The sequence below is a fragment of the Nothobranchius furzeri genome, chromosome 1 (assembly GCF_043380555.1).
Source record: "Nothobranchius furzeri strain GRZ-AD chromosome 1, NfurGRZ-RIMD1, whole genome shotgun sequence".
NCBI lineage: Eukaryota > Metazoa > Chordata > Actinopteri > Cyprinodontiformes > Nothobranchiidae > Nothobranchius > Nothobranchius furzeri.
In genome coordinates, this window is record NC_091741.1 from 14,677,137 (window position 1) to 14,686,609 (window position 9,473).

Genomic DNA, 9,473 nt, shown 5'->3' on the forward strand with positions numbered 1-9,473 from the left:
ATGAAACGTTCAGATCACTTACAACTCAATAGATTTTAGTTTCCTGTAACGTTTCAGCCTGATTGGACCTTGTTTTCACACAAATGAACCCAGAATGATGTGAAATTGTGCTTAGTGCAGCATAATTATGGGTGCCATTTACAAACCATAACTGCTAATGACTCCATTCATTTTTGTGGTTGTAGGGGCTGTTGGTTGGAGTACATTAAAACAAACCTGAGCTCTCTAGAACATTCAGAAGCCAAGTTATAAGCCCACAAAGGTGTAACTGGACTGCTTCTTTAAAGTGACACCAGGCCCGGTGACCTTTGGGACATTGTTTGACCCCCTATAGGAAAGTGCTATCATCATGAAACGTTCAGATCACTTACAACTCAATAGATTCTACCTTCCTGTAACATTTCAGCCTGATTGGACCTTGTTTTCACACAAATGAACCCAGAATGATGTGAAATTGTGCTTCGTGCAACATAATTCTGGATGCCATTTAAAAACCATAAGTGCTAATGACTCCATTCCTTTTTGTGGTTGTAGGGGCTGTTGATTGGAGTACACTAAAACAAACCTAACCTCTCTAGGACATTCAGAAGCCAAGTTATAAGCCCACAAAGGTGTAAATGGACTACTTCTTTAAAGTGACACCAGGCCCGGTGACCTTTGGGACATTGTTTTACCCCCTATAGGAATGTGCGATCATCTTGAAACGTTCAGATCACTTACAACTCAATAGATTCTACCTTCTTGTAGCGTTTCAGCCTGATTGGACCTTGTTTTCACACAAATGGACCCAGAATGATGTGAAATTGTGCTTCGTGCAACATAATTCTGGGTGCCATTTACAAACCATAAGTGCTAATGACTCCATTCCTTTTTGTGGTTGTAGGGGCTGTTGATTGGAGTACATTAAAACAAACCTGATCTCTCTAGGACATTCAGAAGCCAAGTTATAAGCCCACAAATGTGTAACTGGACTACTTCTTTAAATTGACACCAGATCCGGTGACCTTTGGGACATGGTTTGACCCCCTTAGGAAAGTGCTATCATCATGAAACTTTCAGATCACTTACAACTCAATAGATTCTACCTTCCTGTAACATTTCAGCCTGATTGGACCTTGTTTTCACACAAATGAACCCAGAATGATGTGAAATTGTGCTTCGTGCAACATAATTCTGGGTGCCATTTACAAACCATAAGTGCTAATGACTCCATTCCTTTTTGTGGTTGTAGGGGCTGTTGATTGGAGTACACTAAAACAAACCTGATCTCTCTAGGACATTCAGAAGCCAAGTTATAAGCCCTCAAAGGTGTAAATGGACTACTTCTTTAAAGTGACACCAGGCCCGGTGACCTTTGGGACATGGTTTGACCCCCTATAGGAATGTGCAATCATCATGAAACGTTCAGATCACTTACAACTCAATAGATTCTACCTTCTTGTAACGTTTCAGCCTGATTGGACCTTGTTTTCACACAAATGAACCCAGAATGATGTGAAATTGTGCTTAGTGCAGCATTATTCTGGGTGCCATTTACAAACCATAAGTGCTAATGACTCCATTCCTTTTTGTGGTTGTAGGGGCTGTTGGTTGGAGTACATTAAAACAAACCTGATCTCTCTAGGACATTCAGAAGCCAGGTTATAAGCCCACAAATGTGTAACTGGACTACTTCTTTAAATTTACACCAGATCCGGTGACCTTTGGGACATGGTTTGACCCCCTTAGGAAAGTGCTTATCATCATGAAACGTTCAGATCGCTTACAACTCAATAGATTCTACCTTCCTGTAACGTTTCAGCCTGATTGGACCTTGTTTTCACACAAATGAACCCAGAAAGATGTGAAATTGTGCTTCGTGCAACATAATTCTGGGTGCCATTTACAAACCATAAGTGCTAATGACTCCATTCCTTTTTGTGGTTGTAGGGGCTGTTGATTGGAGAACACTAAAACAAACCTAACCTCTCTAGGACATTCAGAAGCCAAGTTATAAGCCCACAAAGGTGTAACTGGACTGCTTCTTTAAAGTGACACCAGGCCCGGTGACCTTTGGGACATGGTTTGACCCCCTATAGGAATGTGCGATCATCTTGAAATGTTCAGATCACTTACAACTCAATAGATTTTAGTTTCCTGTAACGTTTCAGCCTGATTGGACCTTGTTTTCACACAAATGAACCCAGAATGATGTCAAATTGTGCTTCGTGCAACATAATTCTGGGTGCCATTTAAAAACCATAAGTGCTAATGACTCCATTCCTTTTTGTGGTTGTAGGGGCTGTTGATTGGAGTATACTAAAACAAACCTGATCTCTCTTGGACATTCAGAATCCAAGTTATAAGCCCACAAACGTGTAACTGGACTACTTCTTTAAATTGAAACCAGATCCGGGGACCTTTGGGACATGGTTTGACCCCCTTAGGAAAGTCCTATCATCATGAAACGTTCAGATCACTTACAACTCAATAGATTCTACCTTCCTGTAACATTTCAGCCTGATTGGACCTTGTTTTCACACAAATGAACCCAGAATGATGTGAAATTGTGCTTCGTGCAACATAATTCTGGGTGCCATTTAAAAACCATAAGTGCTAATGACTCCATTCCTTTTTGAGGTTGTAGGGGCTGTTGATTGGAGTACACTAAAACAAACCTGATCTCTCTAGGATATTCAGAAGCCAAGTTATAAGCCCTCAAACGTGTAACTGGACTACTTCTTTAAAGTGACACCAGGCCCGGTGACCTTTGGGACATGGTTTGACCCCTTAGGAAAGAGCTATCATCATGAAACGTTCAGATCACTTACAACGCAATAGATTCTACCTTCCTGTAACATTTCAGCCTGATTGGACCTTGTTTTCACACAAATGGACCCAGAATGATGTGAAATTGTGCTTCGTGCAACATAATTCTGGGTGCCATTTACAAACCATAAGTGCTAATGACTCCATTCCTTTTTGTGGTTGTAGGGGCTGTTGATTGGAGTACACTAAAACAAACCTAACCTCTCTAGGACATTCAGAAGCCAAGTTATAAGCCCACAAAGGTGTAACTGGACTGCTTCTTTAAAGTGACACCAGGCCCGGTGACCTTTGGGACATGGTTTGACCCCCTATAGGAATGTGCGATCATCATGAAACGTTCAGATCACTTACAACTCAATAGATTCTACCTTCTTGTAACGTTTCAGCCTGATTGGACCTTGTTTTTACACAAATGAACCCAGAATGATGTGAAATTGTGCTTAGTGCAGCATCATTCTGGGTGCCATTTACAAACCATAAGTGCTAATGACTCCATTCCTATTTGTGGTTGTAGGGGCTGTTGGTTGGAGTACATTAAAAAAAACCTGATCTCTCTAGGACATTCAGAAGCCAGGTTATAAGCCCACAAATGTGTAACTGGACTACTTCTTTAAATTGACACCAGATCCGGTGACCTTTGGGACATGGTTTGACCCCCTTAGGAAAGTGCTTATCATCATGAAACGTTCAGATTGCTTACAACTCAATAGATTCTACCTTCCTGTAACGTTTCAGCCTGATTGGACCTTGTTTTCACACAAATGAACCCAGAAAGATGTGAAATTGTGCTTCGTGCAACATAATTCTGGGTGCCATTTACAAACCATAAGTGCTAATGACTCCATTCCTTTTTGTGGTTGTAGGGGCTGTTGATTGGAGAACACTAAAACAAACCTGATCTCTCTAGGACATTCAGAAGCCAAGTTATAAGCCCACAAAGGTGTAACTGGACTGCTTCTTTAAAGTGACACCAGGCCCGGTGACCTTTGGGACATGGTTTGACCCCCTATAGGAATGTGCGATCATCTTGAAACGTTCAGATCACTTACAACTCAATAGATTTTAGTTTCCTGTAACGTTTCAGCCTGATTGGACCTTGTTTTCACACAAATGAACCCAGAATGATGTCAAATTGTGCTTCGTGCAACATAATTCTGGGTGCCATTTACAAACCATAAGTGCTAATGACTCCATTCCTTTTTGTGGTTGTAGGGGCTGTTGATTGGAGAACACTAAAACAAACCTAACCTCTCGAGGACATTCAGAAGCCAAGTTATAAGCCCACAAAGGTGTAACTGGACTGCTTCTTTAAAGTGACACCAGGTCCGGTGACCTTTGGGACATGGTTTGACCCCCTATAGGAATGTGCGATCATCTTGAAACGTTCAGATCACTTACAACTCAATAGATTTTAGTTTCCTGTAACGTTTCAGCCTGATTGGACCTTGTTTTCACACAAATGAACCCAGAATGATGTCAAATTGTGCTTCGTGCAACATAATTCTGGGTGCCATTTACAAACCATAAGTGCTAATGACTCCATTCCTTTTTGTGGTTGTAGGGGCTGTTGATTGGAGTACACTAAAACAAACCTAACCTCTCTAGGACATTCAGAAGCCAAGTTATAAGCCCACAAACGTGTAACTGGACTACTTCTTTAAATTGACACCAGATCCGGGGACCTTTGGGACATGGTTTGACCCCCTTAGGAAAGTCCTATAATCATGAAACGTTCAGATCACTTACAACTCAATAGATTCTACCTTCCTGTAACATTTCAGCCTGATTGGACCTTGTTTTCACACAAATGAACCCAGAATGATGTGAAATTGTGCTTCGTGCAACATAATTCTGGGTGCCATTTAAAAACCATAAGTGCTAATGACTCCATTCCTTTTTGAGGTTGTAGGGGCTGTTGATTGGAGTACACTAAAACAAACCTGATCTCTCTAGGATATTCAGAAGCCAAGTTATAAGCCCTCATAGGTGTAACTGGACTACTTCTTTAAATTGACACCAGGCCCGGTGACCTTTGGGACATGGTTTGACCCCATAGGAAAGTGCTATCATCATGAAAGGTTCAGATCACTTACAACTCAATAGATTCTACCTTCCTGTAACAATTCAGCCTGATTGGACCTTGTTTTCACACAAATGGACCCAGAATGATGTGAAATTGTGCTTCGTGCAACATAATTCTGGGTGCCATTTACAAACCATAAGTGCTAATGACTCCATTCCTTTTTGTGGTTGTAGGGGCTGTTGATTGGAGAACACTAAAACAAACCTAACCTCTCTAGGACATTCAGAAGCCAAGTTATAAGCCCACAAAGGTGTAACTGGACTGCTTCTTTAAAGTGACACCAGGCCCGGTGACCTTTGGGACATGGTTTGACCCCCTATAGGAATGTGCGATCATCATGAAACGTTCAGATCGCTTACAACTCAATAGATTCTACCTTCCTGTAACGTTTCAGCCTGATTGGACCTTGTTTTCACACAAATGAACCCAGAAAGATGTGAAATTGTGCTTCGTGCAACATAATTCTGGGTGCCATTTACAAACCATAAGTGCTAATGACTCCATTCCTTTTTGTGGTTGTAGGGGCTGTTGATTGGAGAACACTAAAACAAACCTAACCTCTCTAGGACATTCAGAAGCCAAGTTATAAGCCCACAAAGGTGTAACTGGACTGCTTCTTTAAAGTGACACCAGGCCCGGTGACCTTTGGGACATGGTTTGACCCCCTATAGGAATGTGCGATCATCTTGAAATGTTCAGATCACTTACAACTCAATAGATTTTAGTTTCCTGTAACGTTTCAGCCTGATTGGACCTTGTTTTCACACAAATGAACCCAGAATGATGTCAAATTGTGCTTCGTGCAACATAATTCTGGGTGCCATTTAAAAACAATAAGTGCTAATGACTCCATTCCTTTTTGTGGTTGTAGGGGCTGTTGATTGGAGTATACTAAAACAAACCTGATCTCTCTAGGGCATTCAGAATCCAAGTTATAAGCCCACAAACGTGTAACTGGACTACTTCTTTAAATTGAAACCAGATCCGGGGACCTTTGGGACATGGTTTGACCCCCTTAGGAAAGTCCTATCATCATGAAACGTTCAGATCACTTACAACTCAATAGATTCTACCTTCCTGTAACATTTCAGCCTGATTGGACCTTGTTTTCACACAAATGAACCCAGAATGATGTGAAATTGTGCTTCGTGCAACATAATTCTGGGTGCCATTTAAAAACCATAAGTGCTAATGACTCCATTCCTTTTTGAGGTTGTAGGGGCTGTTGATTGGAGTACACTAAAACAAACCTGATCTCTCTAGGATATTCAGAAGCCAAGTTATAAGCCCTCAAAGGTGTAACTGGACTACTTCTTTAAAGTGACACCAGGCCCGGTGACCTTTGGGACATGGTTTGACCCCTTAGGAAAGAGCTATCATCATGAAACGTTCAGATCACTTACATCTCAATAGATTCTACCTTCATGTAACATTTCAGCCTGATTGGACCTTGTTTTCACACAAATGGACCCAGAATGATGTGAAATTGTGCTTCGTGCAACATAATTCTGGGTGCCATTTACAAACCATAAGTGCTAATGACTCCATTCCTTTTTGTGGTTGTAGGGGCTGTTGATTGGAGTACACTAAAACAAACCTAACCTCTCTAGGACATTCAGAAGCCAAGTTATAAGCCCACAAAGGTGTAACTGGACTGCTTCTTTAAAGTGACACCAGGCCCGGTGACCTTTGGGACATGGTTTGACCCCCTATAGGAATGTGCGATCATCATGAAACGTTCAGATCACTTACAACTCAATAGATTCTACCTTCTTGTAACGTTTCAGCCTGATTGGACCTTGTTTTTACACAAATGAACCCAGAATGATGTGAAATTGTGCTTAGTGCAGCATAATTCTGGGTGCCATTTACAAACCATAAGTGCTAATGACTCCATTCCTATTTGTGGTTGTAGGGGCTGTTGGTTGGAGTACATTAAAACAAACCTGATCTCTCTAGGACATTCAGAAGCCAGGTTATAAGCCCACAAATGTGTAACTGGACTACTTCTTTAAATTGACACCAGATCCGGTGACCTTTGGGACATGGTTTGACCCCCTTAGGAAAGTGCTTATCATCATGAAACGTTCAGATCGCTTACAACTCAATAGATTCTACCTTCCTGTAACGTTTCAGCCTGATTGGACCTTGTTTTCACACAAATGAACCCAGAAAGATGTGAAATTGTGCTTCGTGCAACATAATTCTGGGTGCCATTTACAAACCATAAGTGCTAATGACTCCATTCCTTTTTGTGGTTGTAGGGGCTGTTGATTGGAGAACACTAAAACAAACCTAACCTCTCTAGGACATTCAGAAGCCAAGTTATAAGCCCACAAAGGTGTAACTGGACTGCTTCTTTAAAGTGACACCAGGCCCGGTGACCTTTGGGACATGGTTTGACCCCCTATAGGAATGTGCGATCATCTTGAAACGTTCAGATCACTTACAACTCAATAGATTTTAGTTTCCTGTAACGTTTCAGCCTGATTGGACCTTGTTTTCACACAAATGAACCCAGAATGATGTCAAATTGTGCTTCGTGCAACATAATTCTGGGTGCCATTTACAAACCATAAGTGCTAATGACTCCATTCCTTTTTGTGGTTGTAGGGGCTGTTGATTGGAGAACACTAAAACAAACCTAACCTCTCTAGGACATTCAGAAGCCAAGTTATAAGCCCACAAAGGTGTAACTGGACTGCTTCTTTAAAGTGACACCAGGCCCGGTGACCTTTGGGACATGGTTTGACCCCCTATAGGAATGTGCGATCATCTTGAAACGTTCAGATCACTTACAACTCAATAGATTTTAGTTTCCTGTAACGTTTCAGCCTGATTGGACCTTGTTTTCACACAAATGAACCCAGAATGATGTCAAATTGTGCTTTGTGCAACATAATTCTGGGTGCCATTTACAAACCATAAGTGCTAATGACTCCATTCCTTTTTGTGGTTGTAGGGGCTGTTGATTGGAGTACACTAAAACAAACCTAACCTCTCTAGGACATTCAGAAGCCAAGTTATAAGCCCACAAACGTGTAACTGGACTACTTCTTTAAATTGACACCAGATCCGGGGACCTTTGGGACATGGTTTGACCCCCTTAGGAAAGTTCTATAATCATGAAACGTTCAGATCACTTACAACTCAATAGATTCTACCTTCCTGTAACATTTCAGCCTGATTGGACCTTGTTTTCACACAAATGAACCCAGAATGAAGTGAAATTGTGCTTCGTGCAACATAATTCTGGGTGCCATTTAAAAACCATAAGTGCTAATGACTCCATTCCTTTTTGAGGTTGTAGGGGCTGTTGATTGGAGTACACTAAAACAAACCTGATCTCTCTAGGATATTCAGAAGCCAAGTTATAAGCCCTCAAAGGTGTAACTGGACTACTTCTTTAAAGTGACACCAGGCCCGGTGACCTTTGGGACATGGTTTGACCCCATAGGAAAGTGCTATCATCATGAAAGGTTCAGATCACTTACAACTCAATAGATTCTACCTTCCTGTAACATTTCAGCCTGATTGGACCTTGTTTTCACACAAATGGACCCAGAATGATGTGAAATTGTGCTTCGTGCAACATAATTCTGGGTGCCATTTACAAACCATAAGTGCTAATGACTCCATTCCTTTTTGTGGTTGTAGGGGCTGTTGATTGGAGAACACTAAAACAAACATAACCTCTCTAGGACATTCAGAAGCCAAGTTATAAGCCCACAAAGGTGTAACTGGACTACTTCTTTAAAGTGACACCAGGCCCGGTGACCTTTGGGACATGGTTTGACCCCATAGGAAAGTGCTATCATCATGAAAGGTTCAGATCACTTACAACTCAATAGATTCTACCTTCCTGTAACATTTCAGCCTGATTGGACCTTGTTTTCACACAAATGGACCCAGAATGATGTGAAATTGTGCTTCGTGCAACATAATTCTGGGTGCCATTTACAAACCATAAGTGCTAATGACTCCATTCCTTTTTGTGGTTGTAGGGGCTGTTGATTGGAGAACACTAAAACAAACATAACCTCTCTAGGACATTCAGAAGCCAAGTTATAAGCCCACAAAGGTGTAACTGGACTACTTCTTTAAAGTGACACCAGGCCCGGTGACCTTTGGGACATGGTTTGACCCCCTATAGGAATGTGCGATCATCATGAAACGTTCAGATCACTTACAACTCAATAGATTCTACCTTCCTGTAACGTTTCAGCCTGACTGGACCTTGTTTTCACACAAATGAACCCAGAATAATGTCAAATTGTGCTTCGTGCAACATAATTCTGGGTGCCATTTAAAAACCATAAGTGCTAATGACTCCATTCCTTTTTGTGGTTGTAGGGGCTGTTGATTGGAGTATACTAAAACAAACCTGATCTCTCTAGGGCATTCAGAATCCAAGTTATAAGCCCACAAACGTGTAACTGGACTACTTCTTTAAATTGACACCAGATCCGGGGACATTTGGGACATGGTTTGACCCCCTTAGGAAAGTCCTATCACCATGAAACGTTCAGATCACTTACAACTCAATAGATTCTACCTTCCTGTAACATTTCAGCCTGATTGG